The sequence below is a fragment of the Nymphalis io genome, chromosome 22, assembly GCF_905147045.1.
Source record: "Nymphalis io chromosome 22, ilAglIoxx1.1, whole genome shotgun sequence".
NCBI lineage: Eukaryota > Metazoa > Arthropoda > Insecta > Lepidoptera > Nymphalidae > Nymphalis > Nymphalis io.
This window is the reverse complement of record NC_065909.1, coordinates 9,945,559-9,969,617: the sequence shown is the minus strand read 5'-3', so window position 1 is coordinate 9,969,617 and position 24,059 is coordinate 9,945,559. Positions and strand designations below refer to the sequence as shown.

At 34.3% G+C, this 24,059-nt stretch overlaps 1 pseudogene; it reads left to right on the top strand.

Moving 5' to 3' along the window:
* Positions 1-14,477: 14,477 nt before the first annotated feature.
* LOC126777333 (uncharacterized) lies at positions 14,478-15,244 on the top strand (annotated as a pseudogene).
* The last annotated feature ends 8,815 nt before the right edge of the window (positions 15,245-24,059 follow it).

The window sequence follows — 24,059 nt, the reverse complement described above, 5'->3', positions numbered from 1 at the left end:
CTCTCTAGAATATTCTAGATAAATTAAATATATTAATTGTATCTGTAACCAGTTTTCTTGTCGTGTTCACTTCATGATTGCGTGGGGGACGTTTCGCCTTGCGGATTTAATTACAAAAAACGACAAACGATGATGGTATTTTTATGTTACATAAAAACAGTGTTGCCAACCTCTTAGAAGCATCCTCCCCTAGCACCATCTCGAAAGCCCCCCGTTTCCTCCTGACGGATGAATTGAAACAAATACAAAATACATTTATAATATGATGTTAAAAAAAAGCAAATCAAGTACTGCAAGTAGCATTAGTAAACTTGAAATATACTCAATTAAATGAAGCTGAAGAGTTAATGCCCGGAGAGAATTTCTTTAAAAAAATGTTCCTCCTAAAAACTGTCTGACCTGAAAATATCCTATTTGATTTCATCTGACATAGCCCTATTTAGGGGGAAAACCCCCAAGTTGGCAACACTGTATAAAAAAAATGCGGACCATCCATATAAACTTTCATATATTTAACACTAGCGGACAAATTTTTAATAAACCATCATATGTGATCGAGCAAATTTTCACTCATAACTCATTTTTATTCAGTCAGTTAATTAATCAGTGTCAGAGTTTTTATTTCGTATATAACATACATGCAAAACGTCTATGCTTATGTATAAATAATATTGCAATATATAAAGGCTTATAGAAAATATAATATGGAACTAATGGCTTCTTATGTATGTACACACATACATCCAATTTCTAGTTAATATTAAATAATTATATGACTAGATTTATGGAATAACGTACATACACAATGGATATTACATCTTGGTTCCCAATGTTGGTGGCCCATTGACAATATAAATGATGGTTAATATTTCTTAAAACGCCAATGACGCGGTGGAGAATTACCACCAAAATTACATTAGCCTTCCTATTCGAAATTAAAAAAGAGAAACAGAAATCGCAACAGTAAAAGGTTATAAGTCTTTATAGAAAATATGTACATTCAAAAACATTAAATTCTTAGTTATACCATGTTTGCCTATCTACCCTTCCGTGACGCCACGGTGACAAGACTATGATAATCTTATCGTATGTTAAATTGTTACAATAATAACTTATTTAGAAGTTAGTTGACTTAAAATTTCAAATTAACTGAGATTTAAATCAAATATTCTTATTTAAAATCAAAATAGCACTATGTACGTGTTAATATTGTATTTAATACACCTTTTACAATTAGTTGAAATGTATATTTAGTATATTCCAATCGTAGGAGTAAATATAAACTAACATTATATTTCCATATCCCGTGATAGTCGCTAATAGCTCAGCTTAACTACTTTCCCGAATAAAACGCAATTTTTTCGCAAATCCATAATGAATATCATAGATAATTCAAAAACTTGACCAATGATATCGCGCCAATTCAATGTCAGTTATTAATTTGCCTTTGTCTACTCTTGTGGCTTTAATACACTAGTTATTTTCTATTTAAATGAAATAACATATTTTATACGTTATATATGCATACATATATAACGTAACAGTTTTTAAAATGATAATCACGCCCCAAGGAACAAATCTTTAGGTTTGTATTTTTTTTTTTTTTAATGGTAGCTCTTACAATGCCGATGTTACTTTTGCATTAAGCCGCGCTGATATGTAAGACTCCAATAACAATTGATTATAAATTTAAAACAATAATGTTGTACGGTAAAATAATTTTTGTATTTATTTTAAAAAAAAACATGCTTAGCATTTTAAAAACACAAACGTCATGACGCCATTTTGAATTACAATTTTGGCGCCATTAATATAATCACTACCTCAAGAGGTAAACCAAAATTAGCTTTCATATTGTTAGTATTTAAACTTTGTACATTAAATGATATATCCAGTTCCTGTTTATAAATTGCAATTTTAAGTTAATGATACATATTTATATAACATTACGATATCTAACTATCAATGATCGGATTACTTAATGCCGATTTTACTTTAGACGATATGACATTGACTTTTTATGATTTGTATTAATTAATATTTTTATAGCTATCTGTGGCATCGATATTAATTAAACTACAATAATATTAAACATAATTTAATTAAAGCAATTAATGGTTGAATAAGATTTTTTTTAAACAAAGATAATTAGTATCATTTACGTTTTTGGTCTAAGAAAACGTGTCGCGTTAAAAGTTATTTTTTTAAATAAAAAAACATATTCAAACCTTTACTAACCTGATTATTATATTACACATAACAAATTTAAAAAAATTGCAGCATAAAATAATGTTAATTATATATAAATTAAAAAATAAACATCCAGGTATTTAGGTATAAGTTGTAATAACTCGGTCATATTTTTTTGAGAACTTCAGGCATTATAAGCACGAACTATTCCCGTCAATCATATTCTGATCAGTTATAAATATAAATGAAATTTCGTCTATTACCTAACTTATGCAATACTAAATTTGAATATGTACCAAAACAAAATTATATATTACTATTTTGGTAATTTTTTACAAAATTCAAGCGATTCATCACTGCTTGAAAATTATATTATATTCTTATTAGGCGCCATTTTGAATATATAAGGAATGGCCTGTGTTTAAGACTCTGCGGCAACATGAATGGAAAAAAATACCGCTAAGCTAAATAACAATAATTATTAAAAGAATAGCAGACCTAACATCAGAAATAGCATTTGTGTGATAACCATCCTCAAGAATATTAAAAAATGCTCTGTTATGTCATATTCTGTTATTTTGAAAAGACCCCATTTTCAAATTCGTATTGTGTTATTTAAATTTATTAAAATATTATATATTTTTAAACATAATCATGATGCCATTTTAAATTTCAATTTTGGCGCGATTAATATTATTGTATTGTTGTATACATATCTTTTGTCGAAGTATTTAAATTTTGTACGTTAAATCTAAATGATTTTTCTAGTTCCTGTAAGCTGATATAACTTGCTATTTTAAGTTAAATGTACGTATTTATGTAACGGCAAACGTAAGACATTTTTAAGTGACGCCATTTTGAAATTCAGAAATATTTATGGGAACAAAATTAATTAAATAATTTGCTGTTTCGTTTTTCATCTGTAAAAACAATTGTAAGTAAATATTTTAATTTATAATTTGTATGAACTAAAAATACCTAAAAAGTAATCCTACTAAAAAAATGTATATTTATAAGTGTATTTTTTACATTTACTCTATATTTATCATCAAATTTGTATTTTATATATATTCCACTAAGATTCATTTTAACTTTTATCTTCTTCTTAACTACTTTAAAATTTTCTTACATATCTTATTGTTTATACAATAATAGTCCTTATTGCATAATTTTAAGTGCGTATTTTATTAGATCTCTTTGCCTCAAAGTATCAATTAATCCGAATTAATTTAATTTGATAAAGTAATGGTAAGCGATGAAATGATGGTGTTAAATAATTAATTGTGTATTATCTGTGGCAGTTCGCTTAGATTATTAATTTGAAACGTGTGTTTCTTTAATTTTTTAATTTTGTTAGAGTAAACGACCAGTTTTAATAAAAGTTAGCTTCGTGTCATCGATTTATGAAAATTTTAGGGTGTTATTAGACTAAATTAATCTTTTTATTTAATTATGCTTTGAATAAAACGTGTGATTGTGACTTAAAAAATAAAACAATGTTTTTTACTGACTTAGAAAATGTTATATATTAGCAAAGATTAAAAAAAAAATTAAATCAGTCATTCAATATTAAAAAAAAAATTAAAACATTTTTTAGCACATCATTAGACTATAATAAAAATAATTAAAGTATGTTGGATTTTTTATTTAAAATCTTTATAATTTAAGCTACACTTTGTAAAAAATAAATTGGCAATTATTGTGTCAACCCGCGTTCATAAGAAAGTTTCACGACTATGCGCGCTTGCTGAGTTGGTAATAATTAATCAAGTAGACTTATAAGTACATTCGAATTATTTCACAAAGGTTTAAAGCTACTACTTGTGGATATATGCAGATTCTACCAAGAAGAACTGAACCGAAGAAAGAAACTCAATAGTAAATCTTGTAGCGTTAATCGAATTCCATCATTAGTGGTTTTCCATGACTCATTTAGTCATTTTTTCTGTTTATTTCCATAATTTATGTTTGTTTATCCTTATCCAGATCCTAGGTCATCTTTTATTTAAATTTTATTATGAATTAACAAACACACTAGGTTCATATAAACAATATTAATATCAAAATACTTTATTCAACATTGAAGCATTACATTTGCTTATTGATAGTCAAACTAGAAACTTCCACCGGTTAAAAGTAACACCCAGCCCTGTGTCGAACCAGTGAAAGAAACTCAGACTATTAGTCTATAAAGTAAATAGTAGTCTTTTTGTAATAAGCAACAAATATATTTTTATCAAGGCAGAATGTTTTGTACACAACTAGCATAGATACTGGTAAAAAAAATCAAATTTAGAAATAAATTCGAATGAAGTCTCTGGATCATTTCTTCTTCTTCTTCGAGTGCCACTCCGACTAGCGAAGGTTGGCAGTCAGCTTTAAATACTCCTTCTTGTTCTTCGCGAGGCGAAAGAGTTCGACAGCACTCGCGATTCCCGTCCATTCACGGATGTTGCACAGCCAAGACTTTTTTCTGCGCCCAACAGCTCTCCTTCCGGCAACTTTTCCCATCATAATCAGTTGCAAAAGTTCATATCTTTCATGCCTAAGCACGTGTCCGAGATATGCAACTTTTCTCTTCTTGACAGTCTCCAAAAGTCACCGTTTTTGGTTGACGCGTCGCAGAACTTCCACGTTCGAGACCTTTTGAGTCCAACTAATGGCCAACATACGTCTATAAGCCCACATCTCGAAAGCTTCTATTCCTTTTTTTGAGATCTTCTTTAATTGTCCACGCCTCGCATCCGTAAAGAAGTATAGGCCAGATGTAACAATGTAGGAGTCGTATGCGCACAGGGATCTTAAGTCTGCGATTGCAGAGTACTTTTTTCAACGTGCAGAAGGCACTTCGAGCTATTTCGATGCGAGTCTTTACCTCCTGTTCACAGCTCCAGGTGTCATTAAGCCATGTCCCCAGATATTTGTACTTGCGCTACCTCTCAATTTTTTGGCCTGCTACAATGATAGCAATGTCATCGAAGCTATGTTTAGATAACACCATGATCTTCGTTTTTGATAGGTTCATCCTCAGACCAGCGTTTTCACTGCACTCATTAACACGGCTCATAATTAATTGCGAGCTGCAATCAGGAGATGATGCTATTAGGACTGTATCGTCAGCGTATCTGATGTTGTTAATATACCGGCCATTTATTTTGACTCCACATTCTCGGCCTTCAATTGCTTCTGCTATTATTTGTTCCGAGTACAAATTAAATAGCGTGGGTGATAATATACAGCCCTGTCGGACTCCTCTCTTTATTTCTACCTCATCAGTCTCCTCATTGTCAACTCGTACAGTAGCCTTCTGGTTCCAATACAGATTCTGGATAATACGTACATCTTTGTCATCTAAGCCGATATCATGTAATATTGCAATTAGACGGTCATGCAGTACTCTGTCAAAGGCTTTTTCGTAATCGATGAAACAAAGGAAAACGTCTTGTTGCATGTCTCTGCATTTTTGTACGAGAACCTGCATTGCGAAAAGAGCCTCTCTCGTGCCCACTCCTATTCGAAAACCAAACTGACTATCTGCGAGATGTTCGTCGCATTTAGCTCTTATTCGCTCGTGGATGATATTCAGAAATAGTTTCAATACTTGGCTCATAAGGCTAATCGTTCGAAACTCTTCGCACCTTCTTGCGTTGGTCTTCTTAGGAAGCGTAATAAAAGTTGAGGTTAGCCAGTCTTTGGGTAAGTGGCCAGAGTCGTATACCAAGTTAAAGAATTTAACCAGGAAGTTAATATTTTCGTCTTCAATAAGTTTGAGTACCTCTATGGGAACATAATCCGGTCCGGTTGATTTTCCCGTTTTAGCTTTTTTAAGAGCGTTTGTGACTTCTTTTTTCAGGATAGGATATCCCGCATTTGGATCACAATTTACCGCTATGCTTCGAAAATCGTCGGTATATTGATGAAATGTATTGTTCCCATAGGTGTTTTTTTCCTGATATATCTAATATGGGAATATTATTTTCATCCGTAAGTTGGTGAGTCGTCTTTTTGTGTCCTACCAAAGATTTTATTTCCTTATGCAGGTTAAATGCATCATGTTTAGCATAAAGGTCCTCCACAAAATCACACTTGCACTGATACCAAGCATCTCTAGCATAACGAACTTCACGCCGAATTTTCTTATCAATCTCAGTATACTTGCTATTGTCGGAATTCTTGTAGATTCTCCTTTCTTCGATAAGATCATATATTTTTTCTGTCATCCAACTCTGCTTAGGAATCCAATCTCTTTTCAAGTGTGTCTTATTGATGTTTAATATTTTGTTCTTCATTGAACACCACTCTTCCTCCACCGTACGCATTATCCCAGGTTTCTCATCTGCTGCCCACTCGTTTATTTCTTTCGCCACTTTATCTTGGATGTTAAGTTCTTTAAGTTTCCTCACGTCTATTGCGTAGTACTGTGTTCTCTTCTTTAGTTGTTTGAGTCTACATGATATTAACATGGTTCGGTTTAATTTTGGTACTAAGTTAACAGGTGTATTAATGTATTTTGTGTTTATGATTACTCCCACTCCATACTTGTTGGAGCTATCCTCGGAACCAGAGTAATACATGGTGTAATTATTATCTATTTGGTGTTTACCTTTGCCTATCCATCTAATCTCACTTAGTCCCATGATGTTAATCTTCATTCGTTGCATTTCTTTGCAGACATTGTAGACTTTTTCAGGACTCTTCAAGCTTCTGACGTTCCACGTTCCTATCTTCATTTGTTGTTTTTTCCACCTGGAGATTCTTAGCACCCCTGTCCCATCTAAGGGACGCCAGGAACTCGGGGCCATTTCTTTCTTAGACTTTTCCATAAAGCTGACGATAACTAGGGAATAAAAGTGCAGTGGTTTCCCCTTGCCTTCTGCACCAGACATTTTAGAGGTTACTTGTACCTCAAGGTCGCTGTTTCCCTTTTTCCAATCATGGTGCGTATGGTTATACCACCATTGATCGGTCGCCAGAGCCTCGTCTGTTATCTAGCAGGGAGCACCACGTGCAGGTGAGGTTGGCAATTGGGTCGGTTTAGATGGTAGTTCCGTTCCCCCCTTACCCCCCTTTCTTATAAAATAATATAACATTTATAAACATATTTTATAGTAAACATACAAAAAGATTTTTTTTAATTTAACTTTTTCTAATCTGTTATGACTAATAAAAACATTAAAATGCCTTATCGGTTATCTGTTGTGATTATTTTGATAATGAAATTTGTCATTCATGTTATGTTATTGTATTCAAAAGGAATGTTACTTATCTGTTCCCAAGTCACTTTCTGTGTGTTTTTTTTTAAATATATATATCGAGCAGGCATAGTGAAATACATATAACACTACCTTAAACAATAATAACTGTTTCAAACCTAAACAAGCACCAGTGAATTTTCATGTGATTAGTTTGCGTTTAAAAATATCGTGAGACAGCCTGCATTTATAATTATCAAATTTCACTGAAATTCTGCTAAACAATCCACTGTGTATTATCCAAAAAGGTAGAACAGACCTTAACCAGCCAGCTTACTCGTACTTCCTAAAAATAACATAAAATAATTTTGAATTACATTGCTTGTTCGACTCTGTTACATATAATGACATTTTCGGAACATCCAGAATAAATACAGAAATTGGCAATATACCACTTCAATAAAAAAAAAATAACCAATGCCAGAAATGAAAATATGGTGTGTTGCCAAAACAATTTATAAAGCTTTTATTTTACAATAATACTATAATTATGAAATCGATTTTCAATATTTATTTGTTAAAATAAAACTTCAAAATATACAAGCGCTGTCCCGCAGTTTTATTCGCATTCTATCCAATTGAAGTTAAACAAAATGACGCCCTGAATTCGAGCCTTTTATAAGACTAATTTGTTTATAAAAAAAGGAATGTGAATAAAACCTCGGGCGGAACTAATTTGAAGCCTAGCAGTAGTATTTATATTATATGACGAGCCGTTTGGCGTGGTTGGTAGGTACCTGCCTTTCACGCCGAAGGTTGTGGGTTCGATTCCCACCCAGGACAGACATTTGTGTGCATGAACATGTCTGTTTGTCCTGAGTCTGGGTGTAATTATCTATATAAGTATGTATTTACAAAAGAAAAGTAGTATATGTAGTATATCAGTTGTCTGGTTTCCATGGCACAAGCTCTGCTTAATTTGGGGTCAGATGGCCGTGCGTGAATAAAGTCCCAGGATATTATTATTATTATTATACATAGAGCTATACAATAAATATTAGTTGGCGGTTCTGTGGTCGCGTTATCGTATGTCTATTGTATGAGCAAATAAATATTCGCTTTCAAATTGAGTTCCAATTTTAAATTAAGGCTTAGTTTGTTTTAATTTTTGTTATTTTCAACGTTAGGTAGTAATTATTAATATAAAACAATATACTTATATTTAAATTCGTGTCGTTTCGTCTCGGTAGAATCCACACGTGAGTCCGATGAAATTATGCCACTTCACTGTATAAGATTATATAGACTTTAGATAAAACAGTTCAGTGCCTTCTTTTCCTTTGTTAAAGGATTCTTTTTTTTGAGCTTTAGTGTTATTCATAAAAAAAAATTAAAGAGTAGAAAAAATTACGGTCGAAATATGCAAATTCAAATATGTCTACAGAACTTGTACCTATGTAAGTATGTTTATAGATGTAGTAAGGGCTAGTTAATGTCGATAATATTAGTATATATGTTATTTTAAAGTTGCCGTCATGATTTTTCTTTAATACAATGATTATAAGAAAAAACTATGACAGGTTTTTTTTTTGACGTCAAAGAAAATGACGCCCTGAATTCGAGCATTTTACAAGATACAAAAAAAAGACAAGTATCTACTGCTGCTTTAAGCTTTAAGGTCTTATATCCCTCTATGAAGGTTAGGAGCTGTCTCAGGTTACTGCATTACCCTCGTGGTTAGAAGCGCGTTATTATATAGATTACTAACTCCGTAATATTTTAAGGGCTTAAATAAAATGTTTTTACGGAAGGACAGACAAAAAAAAATTACTTATTTTTGAGTCAGAAATCTTCGCAGTTTTACACAGAACACCTCACCAAAACTCATACACAATCGAATGATTAGTTCAAGAACGTTTACATAACGACAAACATACTTACAAACATTCCTTTTCATTTATTAATATGCTTAATGTTATTATGTATATTAGTAGTTTTATTCAAAACATAGAGCCGAGATGGCCCAGTGGTAACAACGCGTGAATCTTAACCGATGATCGTGGGTTTAAACCCGGCCAAGCACCACTGAATTTTCATGTGCTTAATTTGTGATTATAATTCATCTCTTGCTTTACGGTGAAGGAAAACATCGTGAGGAAATCTGCATGTGTCTGATTACACTGAAATTCTGCCACATGTGTATTCCACCAACTGGCATCGGAGCAGCGTTGTGGAATAAGCTGCAAACCTTTTCCTCAAAAAGAGGAGAGGAGGACTTTAGTCCAGCAGTGGAACATTCACAGGCTGTTACGGATTCAAAGCTTGCTAATTTTATTTTTATCGTGTCAGTGAACTCTATTTAAATTTATTTATAATAAGAAAATTCACGATTGTCACGTTAAGAGTCTAAATTTAAAGAGGGTGACACTGCGAAGTACATCTATTTATATAATAATAGTTTTCGCCCGCAGCTTGACCCATGTTTGAGGGACTGAGACAGATGTATGTCCTTTGTCCTTTTCTGTTACAATGTCAACATTTTTTCGGTCATGATAATCGGTCGAGAAGTTAAAACGTAAAAGCGTAACAAAGAAACAAACACACTTTCACATTCATAATATTGGTAAGGATTCTTTTGACCCTGTTGGTCTAGAAGCGATATATAAGGCCGCTGATCTCGAGGTCCTCAGTTCAATCCCCGGGTGGGGCTGATAGAAAGTTATTGGGTTATCCTTTTGAAAATTCTCAATAGCAGCTCGGAGTTTGGATGTTAGATGTGTGTTCATACCCGTGCCTCGGAAAGCACGTAAAGCCATTGGTCAAGCGCTTGGACTCCCTTCGGTTGTTGTTGTATTGTTGAAACGTAAGCAATGAAGTTCTGAACAAAAATATCATCTATACTTAATATTATAAATGCGAAAGTAACTGTATGTCTGTTACGCTTTCACGGCTTAACCACCCCCCTATAACACGCGTGCGAAACTGCGAGTGTTAACTAGTATTCTAAAAGCAAAAGACAAAATAAGCTTAATAAACATAACTAAATCTAAAAGTATAAGTAAGACATTCTAAAATAATTGTCTAACCATAAATCAATAAAATAACAAATAAAAAGCAAAAATCCACGCGAGTCTTGGTTCCAAAATGTCTTATACCATTCTAATCGCGCGCGGATTATACATATTTCTTCCATTTGTTTAATATTTAAATTTCATTATTGACGGGCCGGTTGGAGTGGTTGGTAGACACTTACCTTTCACGTCGAAGGTTGTTGGTTCGATTCCCACCAGGACAGATATTCGTGTGCATGAACATGTCTGTTTGTCCCTAGTCTGGGTGTAATTATCTATATAAGTGTGTATTTACAAAAGAAAAGTAGTATATGTAGTATATCAGTTGTCTGATTTCCGTAGTACGAGCTCTGCTTAGTTTGGGATCAGATGGCCGTGTGTGAATAATGTCCCAGGATATTATTATTATTCGAACAATAATGACGTAATAAACATATAAATATGAAAAAAAAAACAAATAAACGAATAAATATGAAAAAACATAAAAACGATCAAGAGAACGGCAGGAAGAACCCAGACGCACCCAAGGGTATGTACAAACCTTTGTATATATGTAATAAGTTTATTTATTGAAATAAAAACTAAAGTCGTTGCTCTGTTAAGCGAAATTTATTCTTTTTTATATCATATCACAAATTACTTCTGCAAACAAAGTATGAGTACAAATTATAATTATTTACTAACCCGTAAAAAGAAGCAACATTATAAGCTATTGCTTCAAATATTTTTTTACAATCTGAATTGTTTCTATTTTTAAAAAAACGTCGTTAACTTTTTATTATATTAAGCCAGTGTGAATTTCTCTAATTATAGAATGACACATGGCATAATGCAAAGTGTTGCCACAACAGATAATACTTGGACGTATTAAGTCGAAGTTAATGCACGTGCAATTTAAATTTAATGAAGAGCCCAAAGAGCTTCATTTACATATATATAACATACTGGCATATAAACGCACAGCCCAAACTACTGCGACATGAAAATTTGCATACGGGTTCCTTTTACGCAATAGGTTAGCACTTAGGAAGGATTTTTGAAAATTTAACCCTGCAGAAGGAACTCGGGCAGGAAGAACAGAAGGAAGAAGAACAAAGTATCGCCAGCGAAGGACGTCCTAACAACAGCATGGCAGAGTTCATCACAAGAAGTACCGGAACCGTTGAATAATCAATCGTCGATACCAAAGGTCTGTGACGAGAAAATCGGAAAGAACGTCAACGATTTGAAATCGGAAGACGATTTTAAGAAGACGAAGAGGAAACCGACCAATGATGATGAGGATGCAACGAGAAGTGGGACAAAGTTTGCCGATAGAGTGTACAATGTCATCGATAAGTTGGAGAAGGTCAGGATAAAGGACGATATGTATTTAGCTGGTGATTTCAATTCCGAGGACTTGGAGAGTGACTTCTTCTACAGCTCTGATGATATGGAAGACTTCTGCGATGATACGTAAGTGATGTTTTTTGTTAATTAAAAAAAAGTATGATAATTTATGTGTTGTAAAGTAGTAAAGTAAAGTAATAGCCTGTGTATGTCCCACAGCTGGGCTAAGATCTCCTCTCCCTTTTTGAAGAGAAGGTATGGAGCTTGTTCCACAACGCTGCTCCAATGCGGGTTGGTGGAATACACATGTGGCAAAATTTCAGTGAAATTAGACACATGCAGGTTTCCTCACGATGTTTTCCTTCACCGTAAAGCACGACAAATAAAGCACATGAAAATTCAGTGGTGCTTGCCCGGGCTTGAACCCACGATCATCGTTCAAGATTCACGCGTTCTTACCACTAGACCATCTCATCTCTTATGTGTTGTAATTTTGGGCATTTTCTTAAGGCTTTGCTTGCTTTCCACGGTATGGAAGAGCAAGAAACAATAACATATCTATTCGCTTCACCCGGAATTTCAATCAAGGCTTTATATTTAAGCTCATTAACTAACATCTAGATTAAAAGAGTCAATTAGTTTCAGAGATGTAGAATTAGGATTACAGTGTTAATGTACCAGGAGATCATAAACAGTGAGTCGGTCTCACCGAACGATTACATTAAAAAGGTCAATTAGTTTCAGTTAGGATTACAGTGTTAATGTACCAGGAGATCATAAAGAGTGAGTCGGTCTCACCGAACGATTAGATTAAAAGAGTCAATTAGTTTCAGTTAGGATTACAGTGTTAATGTACCAGGAGAACATAAACAGTGAGACGGTCTCACCGAACGATTAGATTAAAAGATTTAATTTTGACAAGATGTTTGGCGCGGTTGGTAGATACTTGCCTTTTCACGCCGAAGGTTGTGGGTTCGATTCCCACCCAGGACAGACATTTGTGTGCATGAACATGTCTGTTTGTCCTGAGTCTGGAGTCTGGTAGGTATCACCCACTCACAAGCTTAGCTTCACAAGCCTTTATTTAAACCCGAAGTGTTTCTGGGTGAACTCTTATGTATGACTTTAAAACGAGTTCCATACTATTGGTAATGGTAATAGTATTGTCTATAGCTACGCCAACCACCCTTGCTAGATACTTGCCTTTCACGCCAAAGGTTGTGGGTTCGGTTCCCACTCAGGACAGACAATTGTGTGCATTAACATGTCTGTTTTTCCTGAGTCTGTGTGTAATTGTCTATACAATAGTATATCGTGAGTGAACCATATGTTGCGCAGTTGACTAGTATCCTTTTTATTAAATTATAAATGTTATAATTTATGTCACTTTACAGGAGGCGTGCGAGTTTCAAATAGACGAAATTTTCCACGTAGGGGACTTGACGGTGCCCGTCGTGGGGGGACTGCTCGCGCGAGGGCGACTCTTCGAGGGCGACGAACTTATCATAGGTGCGTTGCGTTCTGTTAGTTGTGAGATGAATAGAGCGACGTATATTTAACACCACCCCCCCCCCCCAGGACCTCTGGAGTCCGGCGAGTTCGTGGAGATATCCGTGCGCACGATATACCGCAACCGCGTCCCGTGCGGCAGCGTGCGCGCGGGACAGTCGGCGTCGCTGGGCCTGGGTCGCTTCCTGCCGGGACTGCGGCAGGGCACGGTGCTGCTAGCGCGGCAGGGGGGCTACGCCGCGGGACACGAGCGACCCACCTTCGGAGGCTGTCCGCCCGGGACTTGCAGAGGACGACAAGTGGGTCGCTAGTTCAAACCTTATTACTAATTAAAAACTTACATGTTTTTAAGACAGAATATATATACGCGGCCAGTAGATTTAGATTCATCACTCTTCGGTGAAATGTTGATATGATGATGATGCGTGTGGTGAAATGTTACAATTATTACCGTTTTCTGCGGTGAGTGAGAGAATGTTCTTACAGAGTACTGGTTTACTGGTTGTAGCTTTATATTTAAAATTATATTATACAAACGATATATATAACGATTATAAGGTCGAGATGGCCCAGTGGTAAGAACGCGTGAATCTTAACCGATGAACGTGGGTTCAAACCCGGGCAAGCACCTCTGAATTTTCATGGTCTTAATTTCTGTTTTAATTCATCTCGTGCTTTTCGGTAAAGGAAAACATCGTGAGGAAACCTGCATGTATCTAATTTCATCGAAGTTCTGCCACATATGTGTTCCACCAACCCGCATTGGAGCAGCGTGGTGGAATAAGCTCCAAACCTTCTCCTCAAAAAGGGAGAGGAGGCTAAAGGCCTCCTAAAACGCCAATGACGCGGTGGAGAATTACCACCAAAATTACATTACCCTTCCTATTCGAAATTAAAAAAGAGACACAGAAATCGCAACAGTAAAAGGTTATAAGTCTTTATATTTGAAAATATGTACATTCAAAAACATTAAATTCTTTATTTGTTCGGGTAGGTGTCAAATAAAAGACAACACGGTTTTATAAGAGCTCTTGTTAATTTCAATTAAATAAATTGGAAGATCAATAATTACACTAATACAAATGTGCTAGTTGTGTTCCCTACCTGCCAGCTAAATCTCCATAACACGGATTAAATCCCCCATAAACAGAAACATTGAAAGAATATATAATATATTCACATTTGCACTATGAAGTCCATCAAGCACTCAATTCAAGACCTGACTGAACACTTCAACTCACGGATGGCTGAATTTCAAAAGACTCTTCAGAGTTCTATCCCAGCATCAAGTCCAACCACCAACAAGCAGCTCAGTTTAATACATTTAGAGTCTTTGTTTTAACTGCGTTGGAGAGCCTTCAGAAGCAAGTTGAACTCCTATCAAAGCAATACAACCAAATGGAGATGCGAAGTAGAAGGAAGATGCTCCTCTTGCATGGAATTCCTGAAGAAGTAAAGGAGAATGTACCAACTGTGGTTTCGAGGGTTTTATCAGATAATCTCAAGTTGCCCGAGCTTACCATGGATAAGCTCAGCCGATGCCAGCGATTGGGTCAATCCACGCGAGATAAGCCTCGAGCTATTCTTGTCAAATTTCATGACGCGTCGCTTCGTAATAAAATCTGGTACTCGAAAACATCTCTCAAAAATACGGGTGTGACTCTTTCGGAATTCCTTACTAAGGAGAGACATGAACTGTTTATGGCTGCGAGACGGAAGTTTGGAATATCTAAATGCTGGACGAAGGATGGTGCCGTTATTGTTACTGGGTCAGACGGTAAGCGCCATCGTATTGTCACAACAGCTGAACTTAATTCAATCAAATGCACACAGAATGATATTCCTTTGGCTACTATTCCTGCTGCTATTCCCAGTACCAGTTCTGTCGACTCAATTGCTAAATCTACCAGGTCCACACAGGCTATTCGAAGCAAGAGAACTGTCAAAAAGTAAGCTCTGTTTTGTTAGACGTACTGTAGCATTAAATTAATATCGTATACTTTTGAACATTAGTGTTTAGCTTTGATTTGTATTTTGTATTTATGTTAGATACTATATTGTTCTATTTTTACTTTCATTATTTATAATTAATGGACATGTCGGTACAATGTCAACAATTAGACGTTTGACAAGTTTACATGCTAATTGTAGTTAATTGGCTTTGGACTCTTGCATTTTGGCCGTAGTTTTTTTTTTTTTTTTCTTTAGTACAAATAACTGTAGTAATTAAATATCTTACACTTATTTTTGTATTACTTTACTTAGTATTTTTTTTTTTAATATCCTTTTTATTATTTAAATGTTTCTTGTTTTTTTTTGGGATAGTTTAATAGCTTGTTATAATAGTTCTATAGTTTGTGGATACTTGTTGTGTAATTATTCATAATGCTGATGTATGCTTTTTTAGTAGTTATTTTTTTTTTTATTGTTTTCTTTACCGTGTCACTTAAATCTTTAAAATTGTATCCACTCCTATTGTTTATTATGATATATGATATGATTGGTATTTTCAATATTAATTTTAAAATGCTATCTCACATACTGCTAGCGGGTTAGAGATATGCCTTGGTTAGAACTTATATATATATATATATATATATATTTTATTCATATATATTTTTATTATTTTATCTATTTATATATATATATATTAATTATTATTATTTTTAGAATTTATACATACATATAATAGTTGGTTGTTAATATAACCAGCATGATTTCAAACACTCTCAGTTTAAGCGACTCTAGTGATGATAGTTTTCATAGTGCTTCTCTTCCTCTAAACTCTCTTTTAGATTCAACTTTCTCCGGTTTCACTAGAAATTTTAATGTAGTGCATATAAATGCACAGAGTGTACCTTCTCATTACCCCGATTTCCTGTCTTCCTTCGATAGTAAAAATATTCATGCCGTCCTAGTATCCGAATCTTTTCTGAAACCCTGCTTACCTTCAACTTCTTACTGTTTGCCTGGCTTTCATCTGATCCGGAATGATCGTACCGGTAAAGGTGGTGGTGGAGTGGCAATATATCTCCGTAGTCATATCCCCTTTACTATTTTAAATAAATCTCCTACACAATACTGTGAGTCATCTGAACATATTTTTATTGAAGTCTTATTCGGCCATCTCAAACTACTACTGGGTGTTTTTTATAGTCCATCCCTTACTATTAATTATTTTGATAATTTTGAAAATTTGTTGGAACAATTTAGTGCGTCTGTTGATCACACAATCATTATGGGAGATTTTAATACTTGATTAATTAAAGATGATCAACGCGCCAAACGTTTTAAAAATATAATTAATAGCTGTAACCTTAATGTACTTCATACGAACGCAACTCATTTTTTTCCGAATTGTTTGCCATCGCTGTTGGACTTAATGGTTGTTTCCTCGCCTAGTCATGTTGATGCGCATGGTCAGCTTCCCGCTGAAGCCTTTTCTTACCATGACTTAATTTATTTATCCTATAGGATACGACCTCCGCGGGCTAAGCCCACCATAGTCATGCGGCGAAATTACCAGAATTTGAATACTCCCAATTTTGTGGCTGATCTAAACAATATCGACTGGACCGCAATATATAATGCCAACTCAATAGACGATAAAATGAGTATATTTAATTCCCTATTAAATGATCTATTGGATGTACATGCCCCTTTAAGACCTATCAAGCTTAAGCACCTACCGGCTCCTTGGCTAACTCAGGACATTAAAGCACTCATGGCAAAGCGTAATGCTGCGAAAGCTAGATACAAAAGAAATGCGACGAACGATAACCTTTTAAAATATAAGCAGCTGCGAAATCGTTGCAGTATGCTTTGTCGTGATGCTCAGCGTAAGTTTATTACTAATGCTATCGAAAAAAGCGGAACATCTAGGATATGGCAGTTTTTGAGATCATTGGGGATAGGGCGTCAGCGAGAAACGTTTCCTGCCAATTTCAATCTCGATGATCTTAATAAACACTTTATTTCCTCTTCCTCTCTAAACAATCAGTACAAATCCATCACACTCAACTATCTCCATTCCTTGCCAATCCCTAGCTATCCTCCTTTCCAATTCAGTCCTGTTACCATGGGAGAATTAAAAAAACACATCCTATGCATCAAATCTGATGCAATCGGTTGTGACGGAATTAGTCGAAAACTTATACTTCTTACCCTTAACAGTATATTGCCTACTTTATGCCATATATTTAACTATTCTTTATTACATGGTGCCTTTCCTTCTGTATGCCGTAAAGCTCTCGTGATTCCTATTCCTAAAGTTTCCAATCCTTTGCTTCCTTCTCATTTTAGACCTATTTCTGTTCTTCCATTTCTTTCAAAGGTGTTAGAGCGTGTTGTTCACTCTCAACTAAACCAATTCCTCACTATTAATAAAATCCTGTGCCCTTTTCAATCTGGGTTTAGATTAGGCCATAGTACAGTTACAGCTCTTGTTAAGGTATGTGATGACATTCGCCAGGGTATTGATAACAAATCCGTGACTGTACTAGCTCTCCTTGACTTTTCAAATGCCTTTAATAACATCGACTATGACATATGCTTGGCAATCCTAAGATCGCTAAGCATAGATTCTACTGTCATTGAATGGTTCCACTCTTATCTGTTTAACCGACAGCAATGCATAATGGCTAATAATAAATATTCATCCTATCTAGATATTCCTTCCGGTGTCCCGCAAGGTGGTGTGCTCTCTCCTCTTCTCTTTTCTATATTCATTAATACTCTCTCTTCACTTATTTCCTCCTCTTATCATCTATATGCTGATGATCTACAAATTTACGTTACCGCTCCTTTAGACAGTATCGATGAGGCAGCTGCAACCTTGAATCATGATTTGGCAAAGATATCCCAATGGTGTAAATCTTACGGTCTCAAAGTGAACCCGAGCAAGTCGCAAGTGGCTATATTTGGCAGTCATAAGCTTCTGACGAGGGTCCAAGATAAACATCTACCTCCAATCTTATTTGAGGGCCAAATATTACACATGCAAGAGACTGTTAGAAATCTTGGTCTACTTCTTGATGCTTCCTTTTCCTGGGTACCTCAAATCACTGAAATGAGTCGTAAGATTTTCGCTATCATTGGTTTCTTAAGGCGATGGAAAAACCTATTGCCTATCAAGGCAAAGATCAGTTTAGCTAATACGTTCCTGTTACCAATACTGGACTATGCTGATGTCTGCTACATGGATTTAACTGAAGACCTCCTAAATAAATTAGAACGGCTGCAAAATATAGCCATAAGATTTATTTTTGGCCTGCGAAAGTTTGATCATGTCTCTGAGTATCGGTCTCAGTTAAAGTGGCTGCCAATCAGACTACGAAGAAATCTACACGCCTTATCTCTTCTCTACTCTATTATTTATATCGATCACACACCATCTTACCTTAAAGAACGCTTTAAATTTCTTGGTTGCGACAGCGCATACAGCCTGCGTTCTTCGGATGATAATAAACTAGTTACCCCCTGCAGCCGGACACAAACCTACAGTAACTCTTTTACTGCAAAAACCATCAAACTTTGGAATGCACTGCCTACAGATATTCGGCAGTCGAATTCATTGAGTATTTTTAAATACCGCTTGAAAAGCTATTATTTGTCCATTTCCAAGTAAGGTATGTATGTATGTATGAAATAGTATGTGGTTTATAATTTATCTATATATAATTTTATATTTTATTAATCATCTAGACAAAATAATATCAAAAGCTTGGAAAATGTTAGGATTTGTAAAACGAACATGCAAGGATTTTAAGAATACTCGCTCATTGCTCTGCATTTATAATTCTCTTGTACGTTCCAATTTAGAGTATGCATCAAATATATGGAACCCTTTTTATAACACTCATATCGAAAGACTAGAGCGAATACAACAAAATTTTACCCGTTTTCTTGCATACAAGGATACTAGTTGTCCTTATCGCGCTAACTACAACAATAGGCTAAAACATTTTAAAATGATATCACTTAAAAGTCGCCGTGAAATCAGCGATGTTTTGACCCTACACAAACTGATCCATGGTCAAATAATGTCATCCGAACTACTTCAGCAAATCAATTTAGTTGTTCCCCGCAAAATTCCTAGACACCCAATAAAAAAACCTTTTAGAACTACAGCTTTTAAAACAAATTTAGGTAAACATGCACCCCTCAACAGAATAATTAATTCTTATAATGAATATTCTTCTAACGGCAATATCGATATCTTTGCCCAAAGCAAGCCAACTTTTGTGAAGCTCTGTAAAGATCTCATAGTATAACTTTAAAACCATTTTATTCATAAATTAATTATTTCAACCCTTGTAGATTTTTGTTGTTTTATTTAAATTTTATTTTATGTTTTGTTTAATTGTCTATAATTTATTCATCTTTTTTAATTTTTAGTTAAGACATAATTAGGTTAGTATAGTCTTATCTTAAGGTCAATGTTGTTTACACCTGTAATGATTTATTCACCTAGATTTAATACCCTGTATCTAATGCTAAGTGAATGTGTTAGTGATAAGTCGATGGTGTAACTATTTCCAATAAATAAATAAATAAATAAATAAATAAATATATAATATGTATATGCTAAATAATAATTATATATATATATATATATATTTGTATGAATGTATATGTGTATGTGTGTGTATGTATGTATGTATATGTGGTTAGTGGGATGTAGATATGTGTAGTCTATTAAATATTTAGTATCTCCTTTTTATATGTAAATGCACATTTACAAAATTCTTTCACCAAAGGTTGTCTGTTAGAGATCGCTATAAGCGATAAGACCGCCTTTGCGCACCATTTTTTATTTTCTTTTTCTTTGATTGTTTCCTAATTCTCTCATTTTATGTATATGTTGTGCAAAAAGTGTTAAATAAATAAATAAATTCTTAGTTATACCATGTTTGCCTATCTACCCTTCCGTGACGCCACGGTGACACGACTATGATAATCTTATCGTATGTTAAATTGTTACAATAATAACTTATTTAGAAGTTAGTTGACTTAAAATTTCAAATAAACTGAGATTTGAATTAAATATTCTTATTTAAAATCAAAATAGCACTATGTACGTGTTAATATTGTATTTAATACACCTTTTACAATAAGTTGAAATGTATATTTAGTATATTCCAATCGTAGGAGTAAATATAAACTAACTTTATATTTCCATATCCCGTGATAGTCGCTAATAGCTCAGCTTAACTACTTTCTCGAATAAAACGCAATTTTTTCGCAAATCCATAATGAATATCACAGATAACTCAAAATCTCGACCAATGATATCGCGCCAATTCAATGTCGGTTGTTAATTTGCCTTTGCCTACTCTTGTGGCTTTAATACACTAGTTATTTTCTATTTATTAAATGAAATAACATATTTATATGCATACATATATAACATAACTGTTTTATTTATTTATTTATTTAAGGAAAACAACAGCATATAATACAAAATACAAGCATTAAAAATAAAAAAATACAAAAAAAATAGAGCCAATTACAGTTTTCCATTGAGTTATGCAAACTTAATATCAGTAAACAGAAGTAGCAACACACAGTTTTGGTAAAAAAAAAATGTAAGTAACAAAATATCTATAAAAAAATACAAAATAAATAAAATAAAAAAAAAGAATGAATATAAATTATAAATTAGGCGACACAGACTATGTTGTGGATGGGTGTCGTAGTGCTAACTGCACTGTTGTTTTGTGTGTGTATAAGTAGGTAGGTAGGTAGTAGGGAAGGTTGTATTTATGTGTTTAAGTGTTTGTATGTATGTGTTTAGGTGTATGTAAATTTTGTATGAGTTTGAATGGTTAAGTAGAATTTTGAGCCGTGAGAATGTCTTTTTTAAATGATTTAATCGTGGATAAAGGGACGTGTAACAGATTCGAATATGCATAACGAGTTCGCTTGTTAGGTACATTAAGAAGAATGCGCGAGCGCAACTCAGGCGAGTCTAGCTTACCAGAGACCAAATCATGTAGAAATATCATATCTAAAGTTTCACGTCGATCTGTCAAGCTGGATATGCGATAAAGATTACAAGCATCCCTGTAGTTTGTGTTACTGTAAGTTTTAAAGTTCAGATATTTAATAAATTTCTTTTGTATGGCCTCAACTCCTTCGATATATTTAAAATATTGAGGATTCCAAACACAACTAGCATACTCTAATATGCTTCTCACATAAGAGAAATAGGCTATTTTTAGACAATTAATGTCGCGAAAAGGTTTGCATGTTCTATTTAGAAAACCTAGTAGTTTATAGGCCTTATTAGTTATAAAATCTATGTGATGATTAAATAGTAGTTTCGAGTCTAGGAGAACGCCTAAATCACGAACCAGGTTGGTTTTCTTTAAAGGAACGCCATTCATTGTGTAACCATAAGTATGTGTATTTATTTTTCGAGTAAAAGTAATTTGCGAACATTTATTTACGTTAATGGAGATCCTATTCATTGTATAATAATTACATAATCTATCCAAATCACTCTGAAGTAATAAACAATCTTCTATTTTGTTAATTTTTCTATATACTTTTTTATCATCGGCGAACATTAAGAAGTTTGAATATTTAAAGCAAGCACCAATATCAAACAAATAGGTATTATAGAGAAGAGGCCCTAAGTGTGACCCCTGATGGACACCAGAAATAATATCAACGTAGTCAGAACAAGAGCCACCAATTCTTACAGCTTGTCTTCTGTTAGATATATAAGATTTAAACCAACGAAAGAGATCACCACGAATTCCTAAGCCGTGTAATTTATGTAGAAGGATGACATGGTCTACACGATCGAACGCTTTTTCGAAGTCAGTGTAGACCACGTCAGTTTGAGCACCTGAGTCCATATTATTGTGAATATCACTAATGAAAATTGACAAATTAGATACTGTAGACCGATTTTTCATAAAACCATGCTGATTATACGGAATGGCTCTCGCGAGGAAAGGGTATAGTTTGTGATATACTAGCTTTTCTAATATTTTACTTGAAATATTCAAAATAGATATATGTCGATAATTTTCTATCTCTGTCTTGGGGCCTTTCTTATGAATAGGAAATATAAGTGCCTCCTTCCATTTAGCGGGAAACACGCCTTCCTTCAACGACTTATTAAATATTAGAGTTAAAGGCAAAGATAATTCAATAGCGCAAGATTTAAAAAAAATTGAAGGTATGTTGTCACTACCAGAGCCTTTTTGAGTATCGAGAGATGTTAATAATTTTAAAACTTCCTCTTCAGTAACAGTGAAACAGTGGTAAGTATCGTCCGTCACTGAAGGTATTTCGTGTAATAAGTTGTCGTAGCTAGGCGCATGTTTAATAATAACATTTTTGAAAAAGTCACTAAAACCAGAACATATTTCTTTTTCGTTATTGTAAATTTGATTACCACAGCGTAAGGAACTTGGATACGAACTTTGATTATTAAGTTTGGAAGAAATATGTTCGTGAAGAAGTTTAGGTGAGTTTTTAATGCCTGCTTGTATTCCAAAAATGTAGCAGTCGTAGCATTCAGCTTGAATACGCTTTTGTCTGTCGCGAAGCAATTTAAATTCATCATAATCGAGAGGGTTACTATGTATTTTCCATTTGCGATGTGCAGTATATTTTTCTTTAGTTATAGAAATCAACGCTTTAGAGTACCAGACTGGATAGCTATACTTTCCACCCGAAAGAGATTTTGGCACGAAGGAATTCCTTGTTTCATACAGTATTTCATAAAAACTATGAAGTGACTCCTCGCACGACTTATCAATGAACAATGCATTCCAATTAACACTAGACAGGTATTATCTAATTTTAATATAATCCGCTTTATGAAATTTGTATTTTATATTTTTTAAAAGGCGATGTTGCGATATGAATATATCAGAACAATCTATTTCTAGTGCTGGGTGATACTTATCTTCGACTAATAAGGGATCGCACGAAACTGACACTTTTGGTGAGGTATTGGTAATAATAAGGTCTAAAATATTATTGGAACAATTGCAATGCTCATTGACTTGCCTAAGTCCAAGGAACTCAATAGTGTTCATAAAATTAGCTACAGCAGCTTGACTTTGTGTTGTACCCTTTTTTAAACACAAGGGTCCTCGATGTGTCCAATCGAGGTTGGGGATATTGAAATCACCCGACAAGAATACATAATCATTAGGGTGGGATCGTATAACATTAGACAATGAATCTAGAGCCAGTGTGAGGCGATGAGAATGCAGAGAGTCACCCGGTGTGTACGTTACACCAAAATGAATTGCGTGACACTGAGTATTAGCGAAAACTCGTGCTTTAACTGATATCCAAATAATTTCAATTCCCTCCCCAACAAATTCATTTCTAGCTTCGGCTTGAAAAACATTTTTAGCACATATTAATACACCGCCACCAATGCCTTTAACTGAAGTATACTTATTACGATCACACCTAAAAACATCATATCTATTATCACATATTTCATCGGCTAAGAAGCTATCATTAAGTCAGGTTTCAGTAATAAAGATTAAGTAAAAGTCATGGCTAAGAATATTCTTATGTAAGTCATCCAATTTAGTGCGAAGACCGCGGACGTTCTGGTAGTAACAGTTTATCGATGGTTTCATGATGGTTGGGTAGAAATTAAAGCATTACTAAGACACTCATTAAAATGGAACAAAATAATTGTAAAGCTAAGTGATCTAAGACGGTCAAAAGTCAACATAACCAATATTAAAGCAGTATGTGTGAGAGTGTTTGTATGAGTGATGGAAAG